The 25566-nt window shown below is 41.4% G+C and overlaps 2 long non-coding RNA genes across 3 annotated transcripts in view; one reads left to right on the top strand and one right to left on the bottom strand.

Annotated features, from left to right (window-relative positions):
• LOC138990794 (uncharacterized) overlaps positions 1–25566 on the bottom strand; it is a 79925-nt gene that overhangs the window by 5806 nt on the left and 48553 nt on the right. Inside the window, exon 1 of one of the 2 annotated variants that reach the window (XR_011466907.1) lies at positions 9512–10138. The exons of the other annotated variant lie outside the window; for it this stretch is intronic. This is a non-coding gene — a long non-coding RNA (uncharacterized lncRNA). Of the gene's footprint in view, positions 1–9511; positions 10139–25566 lie in introns of those variants that run through there. 2 annotated transcript variants of the gene reach the window in all.
• Positions 971–23924, top strand: LOC138990795 (uncharacterized). Its single transcript, XR_011466909.1, has 4 exons — positions 971–1135; positions 5142–5303; positions 20340–20447; positions 23441–23924. It is a non-coding gene; the product is annotated as an uncharacterized lncRNA (long non-coding RNA).

Here is a 25566-nt window from a genome sequence, read left to right as displayed (position 1 = left end):
CGTGGGCTGGGCATGGCCAGAGAAAAACATAGCCCACTGGGACATCCAGAGATGAGCTTGTGACCTAATTAAAATTACAGACTAAAGCTTTACTGTACCTTGCATGTGTGCATGCTTAGTCCCTCAGTCGTGTCTGACTCTTTGCAACCCTGTGGACTGTAGCCCACCAGGCTTCTCTGTCCGTGGAATGCCCCAGGCAAGAATACTGAAGTGGGTAGCCATTCCCTTTTCCAGACAGTGGAATACTATTCAACCTTAAAAAGGAAGGAAATTCTGCAATATACTACCACATGGATGAAGCTTGAGGACGATATACTAGCTGAAATTAGGGAAAAGGTCAAGTTATTATTTAATGGGCATAGAAAAGATGGAAAGAGTTATGGGGCTGGATGGTGGTAATGGCTTCACAGCAATGTGAATGTGTTCAATACCACTGAACCATGCATTAAAAATGGTTAAATGGTTAGGATGGTAAATTTCAGGCTGTGTGTATTTTACCACAGTTTAAAAAAAAAAAAAAACAATCAATTTTTAAAACTCAACTGACTGTAAATATGAGTATTTACTTCTGGACTCCCAGTCCTATTCCAATGATCTGTATGTCTATCCTAAGCCAATACCACACTCTCTTGAATACTGTGGCTTTGTAGTAAGCTTTGAAGTTGGGAGGCATGAATCATCCAACTTTGTTTTTCTTTTCCAAGGTTGTTTTGACTATTCTGTGTCCCCTGAATTTCCATATGGATTTTAGGATCAGCTTATCAGTATCTGTAAAATGGCAGCTGGGATTATGAATAGGGATTACATTGAATCTCCCAATTCCCTATATCTGAATTGTAGATTATATCTACAGTGATCAGTTTGGGAGTATTAGAAACATGAGTATTTTTAAGTTAACAAACTAAAAAAGATTAGCCACTCCCCGTCCCCCACTCCCTGTCACCCTCACCCTTCAACTCCTGCTCTGCCTCAAGCTCTATAATTTGAAGTTGCGTGGCTTCGGGCCTCTCTGAGCTCAACTCTTACATCTACTAACAAAAGAAAACAGTGCCTACCTCAGAGATGGCCAAATAATTAAGTGAGGCAATCGACACGAAAGCACTGGAAGGACTACAAAATACTGTGAAGACTAGAGGTGAGATTAAATCTATTTTCATAGTGCTTATAAACTGAAAAATAGATTAAAACTTACACATTGAAAACAAATACTTACTATCCCTTCCAAGCTGGTCATCTTGAGAGATTATGCCTTTATTCTGATAATGCTACATTGCTTGAAATATTTCTTTCAGTAACTCTTTTACATTTCTCCTTTATTAATTTAATAAATCCTTTATTTAATTGAACACAAATATTTTAAAACAAATTAATACATATAACTTACATTTTTAAGGATCAAATTTGTATATCAAAATACATCTGTATTGATACACATGTTTAGAAAACAAGAAACTCAGGGATTAAAAAAGAGAAACTAGAAATAACTATATAATTTTTGTCTTCTAATACAAATGGTTTCTTGATCTGCCCAGTGTCAGTGAGTTCAGGTTATTATAATTTCATATTAGCTGCTCATACTTAAAATCCCATTAAAGTCAAAGACTTCATTACAATATGCATCACATTACTTTGCAAATCCTCAGTGATGGCAAATCATTGCAAACTACTGGTTTTGAAAGCAAATTTTATTTCTTGAAATGATCAGAGTCACTGGGAGTCAAGTCTGATGGTTCCATGAAGAACGTGATCAGTCTGGGTATTTTTAGGACTGAAGTGTTACTACCAACTAATCATTTTTTTTCCTGAATTAATACTTAAAAATTTGTGTGCTCAAATGACAGTTGTCCTACAAAGAAGTCCCTGGCCTGGGAAGCCACCTATTTGTGACATGATAAACTGATAGAGAAAATAATAAGGATGTCATTCCCCAGCTATGACTGAGAAGCATGTCAGTTGCTTCCCCTCCTTCCTCACCCCTTACCCATTCCCTGGAACATGGTTTTTCAATGTTGCCACTGTTGACTTTGGGGTCAGGTAATGCTTTGTTGTTCGGGCTGCTTCCTGTGCATTGTAGGATGTTTAGCAGCATCCCCAGCTGCCACTAGATGCCAATCACAACCCCCCAATCATAACCATCAAAAAGGCCTCCAGACAATGCCAAAGGGACTGTGGCAGGCAAAATCACCCCTGGCTGAGAACCACTACCCTTGAGTATATCCTAGAGGTTTGGACTTCCATTGCTCCAAGGGATAGATTTTAAATATCTAAAGTCTGGGCCAAGGACCTCAAATGCAAATGGTTCCAGGAGCAGGCAGGTCATTTAGATTGCTGAGGTAGACCAGATGTTTAAAAAATGATGTCCCCCACAAAATTGGGCAAAAACCAATATAACTCTATAAAGCAATTATCCTTTGATTAAAAAACAAATAAATGTTTAAAAACAATGCACATACTAGTACAAGAAATATTTCACTTTCTTCTTCACTGTAAGATAAGAAATAGGGCAAGTGTGATGAGTAGACCACTGAATGGTCAACCCCAGTGTTGTGAAGCAGTAGGGACTGGTAAGTGAGCTGGAGAGCCATGCCCAGTCTAGACAGAGGCTGTAGCCAATCATTGTCATCTCATGGCCTAATGTTGTAGGGCTTTCAATTTTGGGGAAAGAGTCAGAAATTAATGTTTGTGTTTGTTTATAAAATCTCTCAATTTTTCATGCATTTCTAATTAAGTCAAAATGTTAAAAACTTGTATGTGGATTATTGTGCCTGAACTCTGGCCTGAGATTTGCTTCCCTGCTTGGAGGCACAGAACTGGACTGACTTGAGGGAAGGAGATGGAAGCTTTGAGAGAAGGGAGGCGGTCTGGCTCCCAGAAGCACTTGACCCCAAGGAACTGGGTTCTGGAAAAACAGGGTCAAGTCCCTCCCATTTTGAGTAGCCCTTCAAAGGGAGTAACTGAATCCCTGCCAAGGCTGTCTGCATGTGTGTGGGGACCAGAATATTGAGGCCCAGACAGGTTAAATGACTTCCTGATTTTCAGCCCACTACTTTTTCTACCACAATGTTCAACATCACAAAATAACGGATACCTTGTGTATCCGTTAGTACAGTCGTTATTTATTTTTCAGTTATCATCCTCTCAGAAGTGGGCCTTTTAAAAGCATGTTTAAAAATTGAATGTGTATATTCATACATACAATTCATGATTTTAAAGTGTATGCTTCTGTGGTTTTTAGTATATTCATTGTGTTGTACAGCTACCACCACTTTCTAATTCCAGAACATTTCTATCATGCCAAAAGGAAACTCTGTACCTATTAGCAATTACTCCTCATTCTCCATTTCCTTAAGTCCCTGGCAAACAGTAATCTACTTTCTATCTCTATGGATTTGCTTGCTCTGGACATCTGATGTAAATGGAATCATACGATACGTGACCTTTGTGTCTGGCTTCTGTCACTTAAATATGGTATTTTCAAGGTTTATTCATGTATCAGTCCTTCATTCCTTCTTATTTTATGGGCTTTCTATAGTGGATTCTAGACTGAAAGAAGAGTAAGGGTCTTTCCCTCTGAAGATTTTTTTCCTGGAGGTAGAATTTAGGTGTATCTGATCTGGGGAACATGCAGTCCTTTTCTAGCAGGCAATTTCATTGCACACAACCCGCCATGTGGACTTAATTTTCTCCCTCTTTGTACATACTTTCTTCTATTCAGCGGGAGAGGCCCCATCACAGGAAGCTTGCTTTCAAATTCAGCTAGGATATTGTGACTGCCTTGTCCACTCTTTAGCAATAATGTAACTCGGGGTGCAATCAGCAAATGTTGCCCTGTAATTAATTCCCTTGCTGAAATATAATAAGATGTCACAGAGGAAAATTCTGCTAGACATTCTGCTAATTGTAGCTGAATATAGCCCAGGGTTACTGAGTCCATCCTTCTCAGGCACAGTTCACCTAACAGAGTGCTCTGCCTAATACATAGCTTGGAGGCAGATTTATTTAAGCTACAGCTATTAAATACAATTCATTCATTGCCTTGTTTCGGAACTTGGGTTGGGTTGGGGGTGGGGTGAGGTGAGGTGGGGAGCCTGGGCTTCCATTTGCTCTTTTTCAGCAGGAATTTGTTATGCTTTCCTTGTGTGATAAAATATCCCCCAAATGTGACGGTTCTATAAATGGGAAAGCAGGAGTACCATGGAATCCATTCTAAGTTGACTTATTATTTTTCATATTTTTCAAATAAAGCCAAAGGCTTTATTTTTTAACATTAAAATCTCTTTTAACAGGTTATATTGAATTTTTTGATTTTGTGATTTTCTTTTTTATATTCATTACTTTCTAGAAATTCCTTTACTAGCTGATTTTCAAAGTTATTTCTTGGAGTAGGTGAAATGTTTCAGAAACCAGGAAGTCTTTCCTCAGGCAAGTTCATGGATAATTTGATGTGTTTTCTTAGGGAGTTTAGGTAAGATTTTATTCAGAGTATTTGAATATTTGAGATAGGGAGGAGGGAGATGAGCTGGAGGCAAGTCACTACTTGATGGCGAGACACAGTGGGAAAGTCCAGCATTATTTTTCTCTCAAACATGAAGTCCTGCTCATGTGTCTCACATGAACTGAGAAAGGCATGTCATGTAGAATTTTTCTTCAGGAACTCATTGCTAAGAGGATCAAGAAGGCATGAATACTACAAGCCCATCCACTCTCATGGTGCCTGTTGTTTGGTTGACTGACCATGTTCTCTTGCCCACCTCCAATCATGACATGGTTACTTTCTCAGCCTCTGCAGCTAGGAAAGGTCTTCCCAGGTGGCTCTAGCGGTAAATAACCCACCTGCCAATGCAGGAGAAGCAAGAGATGCTGGTTTGATCCCTCCGTCAGGAAGGCCTCCTGGAGGAGAGCATAGCAACCCACTCCAGTATTCTTGCCTGGAGAGTCTCATGGACAGAGGAGTCTTGCAGGCTACCATCCATGGGGTCACACTGAGTCAGACACAACTAAAGCGACTTAGTACACAGCAGGCATGCATGCAGCTAGGAAAGGCCATGTGACAGTTAAATGAAGAAAGCATTTGCTTTCTTGGTAAAAGAGGAAAATGTTGTCACTGTGACCCACTTCTCCTTTTCTTCTTTCCTTGAAAGTTGTGTAATGCCTGGAGCTACAGCAGCCTTTGGGGGCCATCATCGTGTGATGATAAGGAAAGACTGAGAAAACTGCAGAAGTATTAACATGCATCACTGAGCTGAGCCGATGAATCAACATCATTAACTGCCTCCTTCTACCCTTTGGGTGTTTGAAGAAATGTAAGCCCTGTTTGTTGAAATCACTTCTAATCAGATTTTTGCTGCTTGAATGCACTGATCACTGATACAAGCAATTTATGGAAAGAACTTTATTATCTACTCTTCTTTACTAATATTTACTCTAGCATTTCTTCCTGAATATCCATCCTCCCCCTCTTTTTCTCTCTCCTGAGGATTTCAGTACTAAAGTCTGTTTTCATTGTCCCCACAGTTTCTTCTCAGGGAAAGAGAGGTTTAAATTTTCATTTTTTGCATGTGGTGGAGACAGATGTACAAAATCCATTTTGAAAGAAGTACATTTGTGGCTAGTTTTATTTTCAAAATCTAATGTGTATTGCTGCATTTTAAATAAGCATGTTTCCTGGGGCAGTTGCAACCCACACATGACAGAACCAGTTGATATAGAAGCAGAAAGGGAAACAGTGACTGATCTGGAAGTACAAAGCTGTCTGACTATGGGCCTGGTTTGCACATGAAGACAATACTTTCAGAAACCCATAACCTTTAGCAACCTCAAATGCTAAAAGCAAAGTGTGAAGTAAACAAAGGTGAAAAAAAAAAAAAGGAGCCTTATTATTGAACTTTGTTACAGTACTATACCTTTAATTTTTTTAAGAAATTTGTATTTCTTAGAAAAAAAAATCCCTATTTTTAATCATTTTCAAATGAATGCCTTGAATACGTGCATCTGGTGTGTTTAAGAATGTCTGAGTAGCTGACATATTGTTTTGTCTGTCAAGGATATTGTCCATTGTATCCCGTACTTTCCTGTTTATGAGGGCCCTTGGGGGATTTTTTCTGTCTGATCATAGAACTGAGAATATTTATAGTTGAGCAATAGGTTTATTTTTATCTCACGAATTGTAGTTGATTTAATTGTCAATGGGCTGCTGATTTTTGTTGTATTGGATGCTTTAAAAAAAAGCTATCTAAAATGTGCACAAGTCTCATAGCATTAGTTCTATTTTTTTAAATGTTAATTAGGTCAGGTTTTGATATAAAGGGCAAGAATGACTCTGGCTAGTCATGTACCCAGTGCCTCCACTTCATGTTTCCCATTGACTCAGAACATGCAGCGTTAACTAACATTGCATGAATTTGATTCATCACTACCACCAACTCCAAGAATTTTTTACCGTAATGATAAGGAACAAAGGTTAGTGGACATTTAAATGAACAGTTCCAGATATATATAATTGCTTTAGCATCATGATTGAAGTTTATTTTTCATTCAGGTCAAGTCCAGAATGAACGCTCCTAAATAACATACAGCTCTTTTCCAGTCATGCCCCTTGCACCTCACGGCTCTGCCTGCTTTAATGTGTTGCTTCCAAGACTGCCCTGCTGCTCAGTGTCAAGCCTGCAGAAGAAGAAAGATCCTGGATGATGGAGCCTGGGAAGGTGTTATGGGGCAAGCTGCTCATATTTCATTGGCTAAAAGTCAGCCCCATGGCTACACCTAACTGCAGGAGAGCTGTGAAACCCAGTCTGGCTCCGTGCCCAGAATGAAGGGAAAGCAGGTGAGGTGAGGACCCAGCTGGTCCCTGCCACAATGAAACATAATGAAGTAAAAGATACAGAGAGTTCTATAAACTGTAGAGGGATGGAAAATTCAATTAAATTTAATCACTTGACGAAAAGATAGGCTACACCCCAAGGGGGACTGTAGAATTCTATGTACCCAAATCATGTGTTAAAAAATGAAAGAGGCTGTGATAAAAATAGGGTAAGGGTGAATTTGAAAGACACTCTGGGACACACAGCACACTCCCCATCTGGTGACACAGGAGGCAGAACCAATCCAACTACGACAAGCAGCTCGGTGTGTTAACCTGCTGCTCAGATAGAATCATCCTGGAAAAAAAATCCTGGTCTTACACATTTTACTGATCTTGTATATTTTACTGAGATGGCATGACAGTTCTCAATAACTCCATGCTGCCTAAAATGCCTTTCTTCTCATTTTGGCTGGTTAAAGTGACTTTACTTCTATGGAAAAGATGTAGAAAAAGTGTACAGATGAAGGCAATCAAACTTGTATTATTACTTTCTTGTTAAATTTAGGAGTATGTTTTCTAACCATTATGATCATCAGTTTGTGTGTGTTATTTAAGGAGTTTGAAATGTTTAAGAGAATTTAACAAATTAACCTTGTGATTTTGTTTTGAAATGATAAACTGGTATAGATTTGTGATTTTCATTTGAAATAATTGAATATGTTCATAGTGTTTGAATGTTTAAGAGAATCCAATTTACAACCAGTATAAGTTAGTTTTACTATGTTTGTAAGAGTTAATTGATATGCAGAAAGATTTTACTTGCTAGGTTTCATAAGTGTTGCCCTGTCAGGCATTTGAAATATTTCAGAAAATCAAATATATTAAATTTGTAAGGGTAGTTGAAAAATATTTTAGGAAATTTATTTACATGTATTGTTCAGTTCAGTTCAGTCGCTCAGTCGTGTCCAACTCTTTGCGACCCCCATGAATCCCAGCACACCAGGCCTCCTTGTCCATCACCAACTCGCAGAGTTCACTCAAACGCACATCCATCAAGTCGGTGATGGCATCCAGCCATCTCATCCTCTGTCATCCCCTTCTCCTCTTGCCCCCAATCCCTCCCAGCATCAGAGTCTTTTCCAATGAGTCAACTCTTCGCATGAGGTGGCCAAAGTATTGGAGTTTCAGCTTTAGCATCATTCCTTCCAAAGAACACCCAGGACTGATCTCCTTCAGAATGGACTGGTTGGATCTCCTTGCAGTCCAAGGGACTCTCAAGAGTCTTCTCCAACACCACAGTTCAAAAGCATCAATTCTTCAGCGCTCAGCTTTCTTCACAGTCCAACTCTCACATCTATACATGACCACTGGAAAAACCATAGCCTTGACTAGACGGACCTTTGTTGGCAAAGTAATGTCTGCTTTTGAATATGCTATCTAGGTTGGTCATGACTTTCCTTCCAAGGAGTAAGCGTCTTTTAATTTCATGGCTGCAATCACCATCTACAGTGATTTTTTTTTTGTATAAAGGTGGCCAATTGAGGAAATTCAATCTTTTAAAATGTATAAGTTAATCGAACACTAATCAAACAACAAAAAAGCAATGGTTCACATTTTTACATAAATCACTGTATCTACAAATAGAATTTATAAGTTAGATTTACAGGTTAAGTTTGAAGACTTAGGTAAAATAAAATTTTCAACTTTAATAAACTGAATATTAGAGTAGATATTAGTAGTTCCTTTTACTCACAAAATTTCTCACACTTAAATAGATAACTGACATGAGTAAAGAAGAGGAAAACGAGAGAGCAGTAGTCATTTAATAAAAAGCAGGACCAACAACATTTAAATTTGTTTCTTTCAAAGAAAGATGTCTAAAGTAGTCAGACTCATGGAAGCAGAGAGGAGAATAGTGGTTGCCAGGGACTGGGGGAAAGGGAAAGGGGAGTTGAATATCCAACTGGCATGAAGTCTCAGTTACGCAAGAATAAGTTCTCGGGCTTCCCTGCTGGCTCCATGATAAAGAATCCGCCTGCCAATGCAGGCCACATGGGTTCAATCCCTGGTCCAGGAGGGTCCCCCCTGCCATGCAGCAACTAAGCGCGTGGGCCGCAACTATTGAGCCCGTGCTCTAGGGCCACTGAGCCCCTGTGCGGCACCTACTGAGGCCCGAGTATCCTAGAGCCCGTCCTTTGCAACAAGTGAGGCAGCTGCAGTGAGAAGTCCATGCACGGCAACTAGGGAGAGCCCTGCTTGCCGCAACTAGAGAAAAAAAAGCCCCCCCCAGCAAGGCAGACCCAGCACAGTCAAAAATAAATAATTTTTTTTTTTAATGAGTAAGTTCTAGACACATACTGCACAACACTATGCCTGTAGTTAGCAATACTATTTCGTGCTCTTTGGTCAAGAGGGTAGATCTTATATTAAGTGTTCTTACCACAGTAAGAAAAAAGAAAGAATGATTTGCTTATGCTTCAATTTTTTTTCAATTATTCTCTGGTTGGTATATTGATTCATTTCTTCATGGTAACAATATATGTTTACTATCATAAATCTACTTTTAAGGCATTTAAAGACAGGAATGTTACTTCTCTGGGATTCTTAACATTCCCATTGGAAAACCGATTCTGTTTAAACCACAGAGCCCATTATATTACTTAGGGGTGTAGGAAAGGGCATAGAATGAGGGAGGAAAGCACAAAATACCTTTGACACCTTTTCCGCAAGTACCAGGGGGGTCTTTCCAGGTGATGCAGTGGTAAAGAATCCGTCTGCCAATTCAGGGTTCAATCCCTGGGTCAGGAAGATCCCCTGGAGAAGAAAATGGCAACCTGCTCCAGTATTCTTGCCTGGAGAATTTCATGGACAGAGGAGCCTGATGGACTACAGTCCATGGGCTCGCAAAGAGTCAGACATGACTGAACACACGCACACCCAAGTACGAGGTGCAATAGCAATATCTCAGAGGAAACCCTGGTTGGATTAGTAGGGTGAGGAAGCTTTTCAGGGATCTGGGAGGCCAGGCCCTGGCCTTGTGTCCAGGTAGTGGGCGCTCGAGCACCGTGTGTTAGTCGCATGCGAGCACAGTTCCCTGCGGTCCGCGGTGCCCTCGGGAGATTCTTCAGGCGTCGGTGGCTGAGGTGGAAAGCAGAAGGGAGAGGCGCACGGGGAGGGTCTGCAACGGGAAGTGAACAGAGGGAGTCGACAGCTGGCGGAAGTGAACGGAGGGAGTCGATTGCTGGCGTGCGGAGCCAGAGGAGCGCAGGGTGGCGATTACTGCAGAGCTGTGTTTCTGAGTGAGGACAGAGTTTCCTTGAGGCTCACATTGTTGGTTTACAGTTCACTGAATTTAACAAGGTACTGATGATAATGGATTTACTTTCCTTTTGAAAACAACTCCGAGAGAGAGTTAACGTCAGGGTCATGAAGACCTGGAAGAACCAATGCTCTCGTTGCTTTAGATAGCCTTGGCCCTGGAGTCAAACCCAAGAGTGAAGGGATTATTATGTCTCAAGGTTAATCAGCATTAAGATAATATTCTAGGATGGAATCTTCACTTTGAACGTTCTTTTCATTAAGATCTAGAGAATAATTTTGTGCTATTATGTAGTTATAGCCTCTTAGCCATGCTTTTTAAAAAAACACGATCATTTTTATGACACTATGGCAGAGAAAACCAGAGAAGCCCCTGTATCCAATTTTTTTTAAATCTCCTTCAGGAACAGAACCCCTGGTTTTTCAGCTGGAGATATGGGTACTCAGACAACACACCTATTTCCCAGCTTCCCTTGTTAGATGTGGCCCTGTGGCTAAGTTCTGACCAGTGAGATGGGGGCAGAGGTACCATGTGGCAGCAGCTGGAAGTCTTCCTTACAAAGACACCCAGTATCTGCTGTTTGTGTTCTTTCCTCCAGTCCCTCTGCCAGGACCCAGATGTGGCCATCCTGGACCTTGAGGAGGTTGACTGCTCTAGGGGATGACAGAGTGGGCGGCTAAGAAGTGCCTGGGGCCTTGAGGACTTTGAAGAGCCTTCCACACTGGCCGTGGATGGCCGAACTGGACTGTCACCTGAGACAAAAATAATCTCATATTTTGTGTCAGCCCCTCTTTGGGGGTCTTCTGATACTTGCAGTCAAACTAATCATCACTAGTATAAAAATTAAAATTCTGTTCTATCATCTCTCATTCACCCTGTTAAAATTTTTCTTCATCTTCTCCCCTTATTCATTTCATTGTCTTCGCAATTTGTCAAAGACTTTCTTTTCCAAAGACCACACTGTTTCTAACATAGCTTTCTCCATCGTTCTTGATATCCTTCTTTGATGGTGTCTCATCTGATTAAAACACACTTGGTGGTTGAACATCCCCAGAAGTTGAACATAGTCTCATGACCAAAAATACTCTGATAGAGATTTTTGCAGTTCAAAATGTATAGCTTATATCAGATTTCCTTACTAATTACATTCTTCTACCCAGCCAAACCAACAGTCCTTTACCTCATCTATTCTGCGGCTCAGGAAGAAGAGTCATGTCCACACATTCAGGTCAGACTACTCTGCTTATGGCCTTGGATATTGAAAGTGGTGGTCCTTCCCTGATTTCCTGCTCCCATAAATTCCCAAAACTCACTTTCTCCTTTTGTGAACACACACCTCCAATGCATTCTCCTAATCTGTTGTTTTTCCTTCTCTTCTGTTCCTAAAGGCCATTGCCAGCTGTCATTCAACTTGCACTGAATCACAGTGCTCCCAGGTCTCCTTATTTCCAAAGTTTTCTTCAATTCAGCAAACCTTTATTGATGCATTGTCTCATGCCAAGCCCCACACTAGGCTGTGGGGATATAAAGAAGATTAAGGCATAGTTTCTGCTCTTGACAGGAAAGGTGTTTAGCTTCCTCCTTTGTTGTTGTGTACTTAACACTCCTTCAATCACTGGTCCACATGGATAGAGCCGGGTTTTTCAGGGGTGGGGGCTACACCAGGTGACCCTACTGTTCAAGCTGACAAAAGACATTCAGACGAACATCGATCAGGGGAAAGAGTGTAGCTCCCTCACTCCTCTGTCCTTCAGATCAGATCAGATCAGATCAGTCGCTCAGTCGTGTCCGACTCTTTGCGACCTCGTGAATCGCAGCACGCCAGGCCTCCCTGTCCATCACCAGCTCCCGGAGTGCACTCAGACTCATGTCCATCGAGTCAGTGATACCATCCAGCCATCTCATCCTCTGTCGTCCCCTTCTCCTCTTGCCCCCAATCCCTCCCAGCATCAGAGCCTTTTCCAATGAGTCAACTCTTCGCATGAGGTGGCCAAAGTACTGGAGTTTCAGCTTTAGCATCATTCCTTCCAAAGAAATCCCAGGACTGATCTCCTTCAGAATGGACTGGTTGGATCTCCTTGCAGTCCAAGGGACTCTCAAGAGTCTTCTCCAACACCACAGTTCAAAAGCATCAATTCTTCGGCGCTCAGCCTTCTTCACAGTCCAACTCTCACATCTATACATGACCACAGGAAAAACCATAGCCTTGACTAGATGAACCTTTGTTGGCAAAGTAATGTCTCTGCTTTTGAATATGCTATCTAAGTTGGTCATAACTTTCCCTCCAAGGAGTAAGCGTCTTTTAATTTCATGGCTGCAGTCACCATGTGCAGTGATTTTGGAGCCCAGAAAAATAAAGTCTGACACTGTTTCCACTGTTTCCCCATCTATTTCCCATGAATTGATGGGGCCGGATGCCATGATCTTCATTTTCTGAATGTTGAGCTTTAAGCCAACTTTTTCACTCTCCACTTTCACTTTCATTAAGAGGCTTTTGAGTTCCTCTTCACTTTCTGCCATAAGGGTGGTGTCATCTGCATATCTGAGGTTATTGATATTTCTCCCAGCAATCTTGATTCCAGCTTGTGTTTCTTCCAGTCCAGCATTTCTCATGATGTACTCTGCATAGAAGTTAAATCAACAGGGTGACAATATACAGCCTTGACGTACTCCTTTTCCTATTTGGAACCAGTCTGTTGTTCCATGTCTAGTTCTAACTTCAATAATTTTGTGTCAGATAGGCCTAATTTGACTTTTCCTATATGCTACAGGAGGGATTTCAGAGAGAAGGGACTTGCTTGTTGCTTTGAAACAAAATGAAACTTGGATCTAGGGCACTTGAACCAGTGGATTGACTCCTATTGTTTCACACAGACAGAATTATTCAGGTATCTTGCATGGTAACCTGGTATGTAAAAGAAGGTCCACCGTCAAGAATAAAAGAGTGATGGAATAGGGTGTACCAGATGTCCCAAGAAAATCAAGTTGAGAGGATGGGATGGAAGTTATAAAAATAAAGATCCATGAAAGGCTGTATTTCCTTTCCCCTTCCCCCACCCTTCCTGGGCTTTACTCCTTATCTTTGATCTGGAGGAAGTATCTGTAGCTCTTCTCTGGGGAGGAGGAAGTCCATCAAGGCCTCAGTGTTACAATTTCTCTAGCTAGGCCATCTCCACCTGTGGTCCCCTCTTCACAGGGGGCACTCCTAAAGTATGATCTTCTGGTTAATCTCTGCAGTTAGCACCCACTAGGTCTATCTGTCCTCCCTGTTAACCTAATTTGGGACTTTATTATACTTTTTAAATGTCTCTCTTCTTTCCTATTTTGAGTTCCGTTACAAAATCTTCCTCTGTGCACTTAGTCTTGGGAGGCACCATGCCTGATCCTGGCCTTCCCCCATCAGCCACTAAGCATGTGGGTGGGGTGGGGGCATCCAGGATAGTCCCCTCAAATGAGAACAGACAGGAAAGGGAGAAAGTCAGGGACAATTACTCCTGGAGACTTTTGAGATTTCTTGAAGTTTGTTTTTTGTTTTACCAGCATTGTCTTTGGGTATGTGTATATATGTATGTATATAACTCTATTTCTACTGTGCAGTGAAAGTGTTAGTGGTTGAGTCGTGTCTGACCCTTTGTGACCCCATGGACTGTGTAGCCTCTGTCCATGGAATTTTCTAGGCAAGAATACTGGAATGGGTAGCCATTCCCTTTTCCAGGGAATCTTTTCGATCCATGGATCGAACCCAGTCTCCCACATTGCAGGTAGATTCTTTACTGTCTGAACCACCAGGGTGGTGGCCTTTAAAAATAAAAATGACATTGTATGCTTGTCTCTAAAACAGCAGAGGGTGAAACTGAGGGGTGGGATTCATCCCTCGACACTATTCTGAAGGTCAGTCTAAGCCAAAACAGGGGCTCACGGTGAAGAGTCATCAGAACCCTGGGAAGAAGAGGTAAGCAAGAGCCATTCTTGGGACTTGTGTTATCAGTCAGAATGGAAGGGCTGAGAAAGGACCCTGCTTGGGACCAAAAAGAGAGGGTTTTCACCAAAAGACAAGCCCAGCTCCCCAGTACTTCTGTGGCATTACAGCAAGCCTTTAACATTTCTGCACATTTTTAGAGTAAATGAATGAGAGTCCAGGTACTCTAGAACAAGACTTTGGGGCTCTCTCCTGGAAGCACTGCTGGGTTTCAAGTCAGAAAGCTAGGATTCAAGTCTTGGCTCCTGAGATGCCTAGCTGTGTGATCGTGAGTCTGCTTTTATACTCTCTGGCTTCTTGGTTTCTTCCTCTGTGGGAGGTAATAATACCTGCCTGCCTTCTACCCAGTCACAGGTAATCTGTAGCATACAATTTACACTCCAGGTACCAAGCTAGATGCCTGGAGTAAGCAGCCTCTCATAGCTTATGCTCTACTTTGAAACTGGATGTGAATAACTGTAAATGTGACACTGTCACAGTGAAAAACCTCTGGGACTTATGGGCACATTTGCCAGGGCACCTAACCTAGGCTGGGAGGTTGAGGGTGGGGTGGGGAGGGGAGTCTTCCTTGGGCAAGCAGTTTGAGCTGAGATGCAAAGGATGAATAGCAGTCAGACAGATGGAGCTGGAAGGTGAGACCTGGTCACAGGAAAGAAATAGCGGTAAGAAGGTTCAGGTAGGGAGAATGTTACCTGTTGGACTAAGAAGATGGCAGAGAAACTGGGAGTGCAGAACTACATGGGGAATGGAAAAGACGGTGCTTAGCCTCATGAGCTGTAACAGATGGATTCTAAGGGAGACAAAATGATAATGAAGTGTTAACATTTCTTGAGCCAGGTACCCTGGTCATCACCTTATGTGTGTCAGCTTATTATTTCCCCCAACAGCCCCAAGGTCACTATTAAATGGTGCAGACAGAATTCAAACTCAAACTCCTGGCCCCATCCCACTATAATGTGCCTATATAAAAGCTCTGCAGACGCCAAGGCAGTATGCCAATGTCACATACGGAGAGTTTAGACCCAGAAGGATTCGTTTCTCCCAATCTCTTTTGGATATTTCTATTTTTGAGGAAGGTGTTTCCCAAGGCCACAGAGAATGTGGGGGAAAAAATGAAATCAGCTTCTGTTTAAAGAAACTTCTTTTAAAGGAACAAATGACTCTTGGTCAGGCTGTTTCTCTCTGGTCAACATCCTGGCAGGAAACTTCCAAGCACAAGAGACTTGAGAAGGAAGGAATGTTTTCTTTGCCGCTAATTGACTTCCTGTTTTGCTTTCAAAAATTTGCATAGATTTTCTTAAATGCTTTTAGGAAAAAGTGGGTGTTTTTTTTTATCGTTTCCATGAGACGAGATTTTTGTTGGTAGAGATCAGCCATAGGAATTGCATGGGACCAGCCAGCTTGAGTTGCCTGGATGTAAACTCTGCCAGCTCCTCTCTGAAGGCTATTCTGTGCCCCTCCACCTGTTCACTTGGAAATACTCCTACCTCTGTGCTCTCACTCGGGCCCCACATATTCCTGAGGCACGTGGTCAAGCTTATTTGTTGATATGCCTGTTGTTCTACCAACTGTCAGCTCCTTGGAGGCAGGAACTATCTGACTCATCTGTCCATCCCAGTGCTTACCTGGTGCATGTCATAGATGCTTATGGAGTGAAAGAGCACACAATGACTGCTTCAAGAGTCCCAGCCTTGATGTAGTTAGTGCCCACTCTGTGACAAGCGCTATGCCCGTGGGTTGCATGCATCGTCTCATTAAAGTCCTACAAGCCTGCTATGCAGTTTCTCTTACTCCCCACCTTTCAGATAAGGCAAACCAGGGCTCAGGAAGCTAACAGTGGCGCCAGGAGTCCAGCTTAGGTCTTCTTTCCCGTCCCATCTCTTTGCCTCCTCCCTTAAAGTGGCAGATGGAGGAAGTCAGCAGCTCAGAGCATTTGCTGATCCTAGCCAGCATGGGCGAGTGTTTAGAAGCTGTCTCTTATTTTGCTTTGAGGAAGCTGTGGCAGGATGAAGTCATAGAGACTGCCTTGATTTTCTGTGATCTCTCCTAGGTGAGGCAGCATGGAGTCAGGGAAGGAAGGAGGCTGCAGGTCCACGGGGCCAGGGTTTGAATCCTGGCTCTGTCACCGCCTGTGTGACTCTGGCAAGGTGTTCCACAGCTCTGTGTCTCTTACAGAGGGATAACCACACCTCCTGCATGGGAGTGAAGAGTCCATCAGAAGTTTCAAGTAGAGGGCTCAGGGCCCTATGAGTGCTGTGTGTATATGGTAGCTGTCTTTAATCTGAAGATGCTGGAGAATGCTGATGTCACTGCATCGGTGGCCTGGCTGACCCTGTCCTCTGGCTTTAGCAAGCACAGGGCATCAGGTCAGCTCAGTCTCCCTGCCTGCAACACCCTCGCCCTAACTTACTCATATGGCTTGCTCCTCCATAAGACATCTTCCCTTACCTCCTTTAACCCAGTTGCATGGTTTGGTTGCTGTTTGCTTATTTGGTGATTGATTGGTTGTTGGTTGGTTTGGTTGACTAGTATAAGGGGGATCTTGGAATCTTGACATAAGCCAGGGGTTGACAAATTAGAATCTGTAGGACAAATTTATCCCTCCCTCTGTTTTTGGCCACTAAATGACAAAGGTTTTTACATTTTTAAATGGTTGAAAACATTTTTTAAGAGGATACAATTTGGGGATTTCCCTGGGGATCCAGTGTTTAAGACTCTACACTTCCAGTACGGGAGGTGTAGGTTCAATCCCTGGGCGGGGAACTAAGATCCCACATGGCACACAGGCACAGCCAGAAAAATTTTTTAAAAAGAGAAAAAAAAGGTTAAAAGAATATCCTTTTATGAAAATCACATAAAGTTTGAACTTCAATGTCCATAAAGTTTTATTGGACACAGCCATGCTCATTTGCTTACATTTTGTCTACAGCTGTTTTCTTGTTACAACAGCAGAGGTGAGTAGTTGCAACAAAGACTGTATGTACCCTAAAGCCTAAAATATTCCTATCTGGCTCCCTTTTTTTTTTTTTCAAAAAAGTTTACCCATCTCTGGTATAAGCAAACAGCAGCAGAAATACCCTACCAAACCTCATCCCCTTTCCCGTCTCCACCCGATCCCCCATACAGCCTCAGGTCAGAAATCCTTCCCGTTAACAAACTGCAAATACTCCCTGAGAACTTTACAGAGTGCACACCACTCTTCACACTTTAATTTTACTGGACAGAATCACACCTGAGCTCAGCGCAGAGGGGAGAAAAAGAAGGTAGATGTGAATGAGGAAGAGAAAGAGAGATAAAGAAGGGGAAGTGGGGGCAGTGGAAGGGTAAGCAGATTTATAAGAAATATGTTCCAAACGAGAAAATCCATAAAAAGCCAGGGAAAGGGGAAGGGTTAACAGATGGGTGTAAATTCCCCTACTTTCTCTGCAATTGACACAATCCTATGATCTCTTCTTCAACAAGTTTTGAAAAGATGGCAGCAAGAGGCAATAACATCAGTTAGAGAAAATGATTAATTGAGAGACTGTTGTTGACATAATCTGGTATTTATTCAACTAAGGAACTGACCAGCTGACAAAGACAAACTCAAAACTCCTAGTAAAATTTTGCTGTTGCAGCAAATGAGCTAAGGAGTCAGGTATCTCTACCAGAAGTCATTGAATCCCACAAAGAAATAGTAGCAACTTCTGCAGTAAAACCTTAATGTTAGATTATAATAATCAACAAGAAAAGTCTATAAGGAGTAATAAGGCAACGATGTTCATTTTAAAAATAGGGATTAAAAAGTCTACACATTCACTTGATTAACATAATTCTTATTTTATTGATAGAAAGAAAAACCCCAATGATAGTAACACAAAAGAAGATCTGGTTTCATCCCCGGAGTCTACAGAATTCATGGCAAGATTTCTAGACATAGACATGTGCGTGCATGCATGCTAAGCCGCTTCAGTCGTGTCCGACTCTTTGCGATGCTATGAACTGTAGCCCATCAGGCTCCTCTGTCAGTGGGATTCTCCAGGCAAGAATACTGGAGTGGGTTGCTGTGCCCTCCTCCAGGGGATCTTCCCAACCCAGGAATCGAACCCAGGTCTCTTACATCTTCCTATAGTGACAGGTGGGTTCCTTACCAGTAGTGCCACCTGGAAAGCCCAAGCATACACACAGGGATTGGTAAAAAGCAGAATAAGTATAGCAAGGCATGTCTACTTTGTAAGACAAAGACCAGAGATAAAGACCCTAAAAGCACAAGTGTTTGCCAAAGTCGAGTCCCAGCGGGCTTTGTTTTTTTGCAAGTATGTACTTGATACAGAAGAGAGATTTACTCTAAATAGAATTCACTGAGGGATGTGGAAAGCCAAAAAAGTCTCATTTTCTCACCTTCAAGGAACTTGCTAGTAATAAAAGAAGATAAAAAAGAGAAAGCAGAAAAGCAAAGCAGTACAAGCAGGAAGATACATGCGCTCCAGTGTTTACCGCAGCACTAGTTACCATACCCAGGACATGGAAGCAACCTAAATGTCCACCAACAGATGAACGGATGAAGAAAGAGTGGTACATATAGAACGTTATTCAGCCATTAAAAAGAATAGAATAATACCATTTGCAGCAACAAGACAGACCTAGAAGTTGTCATGATGAGTGAAGTAACTCAGACAAAGAAAGACAAATATCATATGATATCACTTAATGTGGAATGTAAAAAATGGTACACATGAACCTATCTACAAAACAGAAATAGAGGTGTAGAAAACACCAGTTACCAGGGAGTAAGCAGGGAAGGAGGGATACATTGAAAGTTTGGGACTGACACATACTTATTACTGTATATAAAATAGATAACTAATAAGCACCAACTGTATAGCATAGGGAACACCACTCAATACTCTGTAATGGCCCATACGGGAAAAGAATCAGAGTATATATATAAACTAATTCACTTTGCAGTATATCTGAAACTAACACAGCATCATGAATCAACTGTACCTCAATAAAAATTATTTTTAAAGAAGGCAATACAAGCAAAAAGACGAGCACACTGCTCGCAACATTGTCCATGCCCTGGTCCATTCAGCGTGTGCTCGTGTTCTGGCTCTCCCGACCCAGAGGTCCTTCATCCCCCATTTAGCAGCGTTTGTTCACAAGTTTATGCAAAACCTGTAACAGGCACCCCAGTGGTTGATGTCTACCAATTAGATAGCAAAAGGGGGAAGAGGAAAACTAAACCCTTTCTAATCAGCACTTCTCCAAACTGCCAAGGTCACAAAAACAAACAAACAAACAAAAAAAAACAACAAGCTAGTCCGAGAAACTGTCACAGCCGTGAGAAGCTTAAGAAGCCACAACAACTAAATGTATCACCGTGTCATGGATGGGGTCCTGGAACGGAAACAGGATATTGGGTAAAAACAAAAGAAATTCAATTAAAGTATGAACTTTGATTAATAGCATATTAATATTGATTGGTGGTGACAAATCTATCACAGTAACAGAAGCTGCTAATACAGAAGAAAACTGTGCAGAGTCTATGGGGGCTCTGTGTGCCGGCTTCACAACTTTTCTGTAAATCTAAACCTGATCTGAAAAGTAAGGTTCATTTTCCCAAAGAAGGAATTATTCATTCAGTGAACATTTAGAAAATGACTCCGAGTCAGGCACTCTGCCATGCGTCTCACTTGAAGCCTGAATTTGCATCCTCCAAACTTTCCAATTGTCTCATCACAGGAAAGGTTAAAGGAGTCATCTGTCCCCTTGACCTTGCAATAACCAATGTCTGTGTTTTACAAAAGATGACTAATTCACTGTGAGATTAAATGGGTGTTGCAGAGGGGAGGGCAAAAGGGGTAGTCTTTGGTTCAACAAATATCAGAAAAATTGTTGTTTAGTCACTAAGTCGAATCTGACTCTTGTGCAACCCCATGAACTGTATAGCCCGCCAGGCTCCTCCATCTAAGGGATTTTCCAGGCAACAGTACTGGAGTGGGTTGCCATTTCCTTCTCCTAGATATCTTCCTGCCCCAGGGACTGAACCCTTGTCTCCTTCATTGGCAGGCCAATTCTTTACTACTGAGCTATGTGCGAAGCCCTCAGAAAAATTAGATTAAAGCAAATAAAAACATTTGTTTATAGAACCTCTCAGAGCCTTCATTTTGCTTATACATATTGTAACTATCCCCCCAAAAATCTATATAATGCAGTATGTCCCCAGCTTATTTGATGGTGAAACTTTCTTATTGCAGAACACTTCTGGGGACTAACTTCCTCCTGATCATTCTTTGGAAAGCACTGTGCAACCTAAAAAAGAAGATTGAAATAGCTGAAAACTGCTGAAGGAGAGGCTTGGCGCGGTGAGTTTAGAACGAACACAATGAAAATGACCTCATCAGTCATTACTGATTCTTAATTGGTTGCCTCAGGGATCTCAAGAGCCAAAAATTTTGCCAAACTAATTGCTGAAAATTTTTCGTTTTATGCTCAAGGCCTAAAACAAGAGCCTAATGGACTGTGTATCTTGTTAAATGTAACTGCGTGAGGAAACTATTAACATTAGACTCAGTCGATGTCCTCCATGGCTAAACAAAAGGCATTTGTAACTCAATTCTTTGAAAAGTTACACAAATTTGAGTGGGCAATGAATATTTGGTCGAGATTAGTTAATGCCGAAATGAATAAATCTTCCCTGTTTTGGGGAACAAAGACAATTCGGTTGCATATAGCTGCAGACACTCTAATGTACCTTGAACAGCTAGAATCTTAAGAACTCATATATGGAAATTGTACATTCTATTCCTTCAGACATGCAACTTTCTGAATCTAAATTACATTTTAATTTAATCAGTTTGGGCAGTTGTATATCTTCTGCAGAGATTAAAATAATAATAGCCTCAGACCTGGCTGAGTTTTCTTGCAAATTTGTTTCAAAGTATAACAGATGACAGGCAATAAGACGTGAATCTTGACAACATGGTCTTTGTTATGGGATACAGATGTAGCATTTTTACCAGCCTCTGACTGCTTTTAGCACAATCCTTAAAGAATTGGAAAAATCTTGCTTGAGATGCATAAAAGTGGCAGAAAAGTAACTGTTAAGGAAACAGAAAAACTGCGGTAGTAGAATAAAGTAAGGAATCAGAATTCAGCAGAAAGAGTGTGATAGAGATGGAGGGTGAAAGAGATCGATTTGAATCCTAGGTCCATCCCATTGAAGCTGAGTTATCTTGGGCAAGTGAATTTTGGAACTGCAGCTTCCTTATCAGAAAAACGGGAACAATAATGTCACCTTTGCACAGTTGTTGTAAATAACAGAGATAGTGTCTGCAAAGTGCCTTTTTCAGTACTCAACATCTACTATACCCTTGGTAAATATTAATTCTAATAAGAAAATTCTGTGCTCAATCTTAAACAGCAGAGGGTTTAGCAAGGATTCAAGCGAGTACTGGAGCATCATCACAGAATAACTGGAAACCACATTTATAAGAAGCAGAGGAGGGAAAATTTTTTAGGCCAGCTAAAAATGAATGCTGTATGGAAAGAACAGCTTGATTTGCATCAGCAGAGGCTTTTTGGAAGGCAGGCAAGACATAAACTTTTAGCCTTTTGGCATATCTGAACTCAATTACAGTGGTTCTGCTTAAGTCAGGTTGGTCAAATGCGCTTCTCTGTACATCTCACTTCAAAACTTTCTGAAACCAGTACTTTTCTAGACTCAAACAAGAAAACTATTGGATCCTCAAAAATGAGACAATGAAAGGGAAGCAAGAAAATGTTTGCATATTCAAATCAGCAAAGCATTATCCTTCTCTTGGCTAACAGGGAAGCTTCTTCACAGTACCACTGAGATGACTCCCTCCTTCCCTGATGGCAAAGCTTATGCTTAAAGCTGCCCAAACGTAAAGACAATGATGAATAGCAGTTCCTGCAGATACAGCACCAAATGAGAGAAAGGGTGAATTTTATGGTACATGAATTATAGTATTGATTTGTATCTCAATAAAGATGTTACTAAAAAAATATTCAGAGAATCATAAGTAGTAGATCTGCCACAATTAAGTAAAACTAGGTTTTTCAATAACGGTTTATATGTATTGAGTGCTTATTAAGGACCAGAATTTTTCTAAGTATTCTCCATGTATTAATTCATCTGATCCTTGCAATTACCCTGTAAGGTAAGCACTCTTAGCCCCCACAGATAAACTGTGGCTCGCTTCATATCACACAGTAGTAAATGGCAGAACTGGCGTCAGAACTCGGGCCATCTAAATCCAGAGCCCTATTTCTTAACCAACTCACCGTGTATGATCTTAACCACCATTCATACTACGCCATGCTGCTTTCTGGAATATATGGAGTCCATTACTAGAACACAGTTGTTTGGAATCCAATTCAAATACTACTATATATTCTAACAAAGAACTGCGGGGTAAGAGGAAATTAATATTTAACTCCATATAGCTGTATATTTGGCAGGACTAAATAATATAATCAAGAATAATCAGCCTACAGTCAAAGCCTGGTTTGACAAAATATGAGAGGTTATAAAATAGAGCAAGTCATTACAGACAAAAACCCCTTCCTCCCGGGCTGATAGATGTTTGTCATTCTGCCGTATGCCCAGTTAAATTTTTATCAAGAAAAATGATGCAATCAGAGAAGATGATAAATTACACATCTTGTAAACATTTAGTAGCCTAAACAAAGAGATTTAGCATCAAGATAAAATATAAATATCTTCAATAACCACTGATGTGTAACTGCCATTAGAATTTCATCATGTGAAGAAAAAAAAGGACCTTCTTCCTTTGCTTCTATTTAGTTAGCTAATTTAGTGGGGAAAATTGAAGTCTAAAGGAGAAATGAAGGAAGATTTCAATAGCTTTGTTTTTTTTTTGTCTTCACAAAATTAAAGGCATATCATCTGTTAAATGGGACACAAAAGAATAAGGTAGTAACAGTTCGTGCTTTATAGTAATGGTGACATCTCTTTGCTCTTTTGTTTTAAAATTAAGTTCAAGCGTCCTGCTCGACTAAGAGTCACACACCTAATGTTTTGTGCCTTATAGGCTGCATGAAGTATAGTCTTTTCAGAGATTGATGGTGCTGCCTATCCTAAAAGTTTCCTACATACAAGGACAGATTATCACTTTCACCCTGTGCCAAGGTGTCAGAGACTACCAGGACAGTGCATCAGAAGAGGGCTGGCTGGCTTGGAGGTGTACCTGGTTAGAACTCACATTATAAACAAGAGCAGTATGCCTGTGAGCTTCTCTCAAGGACACGGAAAAGAAGAAAATATGGCAACAAGCTACTTACTGATGGAGCTTCTTCCACTGCTTTTTTCCAGATCTCTCTTATCCAAAACCCCAGGCTTCATCTCCAGCGAGATGCATTTCTGATGCCTTCCGACACCTGTTCTACCCTGCACCACCTCTGAGCCTTGGTCCAAGCTGCCCAGATCCATGGAGAACTCTTCGTCTTTCTACTAAGCCCCATCTCCCCAGCACCACCCTCAACACGTACACATATGCACGTTCTGTGCTTTTTCTTCTTCAACTTACCACTGAACTCACTTAATTCCAGGAATTCATCACTAGTTATCTTTCTCATTCATTTATTTGATAATTTTGTTCAACCAAAATCCTCTCATTTAGAACAAAAACTATGTGCCAAACATTTCAAAAGCAACCTTTAAATGGCATTTCTTCTAAGCAGTTTGGCAACTACCATGGCGAACGTGCACATTTATATGATAACTCTGTTACACTCTCTGTCCTGGAACTAGATAGATAGAGGCTTGCTGGGTTGTTGTATCCTCAAGCCCTCTGGACTCTGGCGCACAACTGGTAATAAATTCGAGTTAACCTACGAAAAGACCTGTGCTGCCAAGAGCAGCTCTGCTAGCTACACATCACAGCAAGAGAAAGTAAATGCACTTTGTCTCACATTTCTGAGCCGTGCTGATCCAGCCGACTTTTGACTCATCCTCCTCACCCAAACAAACATGGAACATTTATCCCCAACACACAACCACATACCCCACTCAACTTCGGCCAAAAAGAGGAACGCTGAAGTCCAGAACGCTAGTTTGTCGTTTAATATACTTCTCGTTAACTGTGAATTAAAATGACGTCTTAGAACATAGAGACAAGGAGACAGGTTTTGAGTCCCAGATCTGCCAAAAATCAGCTGTGACAGCTTTTTGGATCTAATGTCCTCATCTTTAAAATGAAAATGCTTTCAGAGGCTTCTTGAGAGCATGAAATAAGGGGCCGCTATAAGAAAGTGCTTGGAAAATGACATAGGTCTCCAGAAATGTTGACGAACCTCTTACTGCCATTCAAAAAGTCCACAGCATCTTTTAAACCTGATTCCACGTTGATGACTCGGACCTTTAATCCTTGCCGATTGGCACTAGAATTTAAAATCAAACTTTGCAAAAGACGATCATGGCTGATCTTCACTGCGGTCACCTGCCTCAACCCTCAATCGGCCTTCCGTTCTCATGCAGCTGTACCCTGCCAAGGCAGCCATGAACTTAACTGGCCAAGTCTGAGAACTTTCTTCCTTGCCCATCTACTGGTCACTTAATGCTTTCGGTCAATTTCTCTTTCTCCACCTCAGAGACATGACAACAGGGTGCTTTTTCTTGGACTTCTCAGATTCACCTTCTGAAGTCTTCGTCTGCGTTTTTTTTCTCCTTCCATCTCGAGTCTGTGGCAGTCTTCCATGTCCTGATGGCCATTCACCTCGTAGCCTGCCCACTCTCACCGCACGGCCTCACCCACCATCATGGCTTCAGTGACCAGTGTCTAAGCAAGTGACCCCCATTCATAGCGTCAGTCCTGATAGCCTTCCATGCCTGCCAGATACTTTCAAATGGATGGCCTACCAATCCTTTGATCTTGTCACATCTAAATCAGAACTTACTTGTTCTCCCCCGTACTGACTCTTCTTTCTCTCTCTCCCTTATCCCTCATGTGGAGTTTAATCCCTTGATTCTGGCAGTTCTTTCCAAATATCTTGGGCATGTCCTAATTGCTTCCTGGGCAGAGTTCTGCATCTGCATCCCCACAGTGGGCTGTCCTTATTAACAAAAGGGGGAAGTACACTTTTGATTTGTGACTTGGGTTAATTACATACTGGATTTTAAAATTTCTGAGAAAAAAATCTTCTAGGTGACAAATTTCCACTAAGTATGCTTTTATCCATTGTCTTAGGTGCTAGATTTGAATTTATTATGATGATTGAGAGTAAAAAGAGAGACTAAAACATTATATAATATGTGGTTTTCGTATCAGCAGACTGGGGATGATGATTCTCCCCCAGGTATTCATGCAAAGGTTTTCCAGTTTTGTAAATTTTTGTGCTGTGCTGTGCTTAGTCACTCAGTTGTGTCTGACTCTTTGCGACCCCCTGTACTATAGCCCACCAGGCTCCTCTGTCCATGGAGATTCTCCAGGCAAGAATACT

Source organism: Bos mutus, chromosome 14 (assembly GCF_027580195.1).
Source record: "Bos mutus isolate GX-2022 chromosome 14, NWIPB_WYAK_1.1, whole genome shotgun sequence".
NCBI lineage: Eukaryota > Metazoa > Chordata > Mammalia > Artiodactyla > Bovidae > Bos > Bos mutus.
This window is presented reverse-complemented; position numbering and strand designations above follow the sequence as displayed.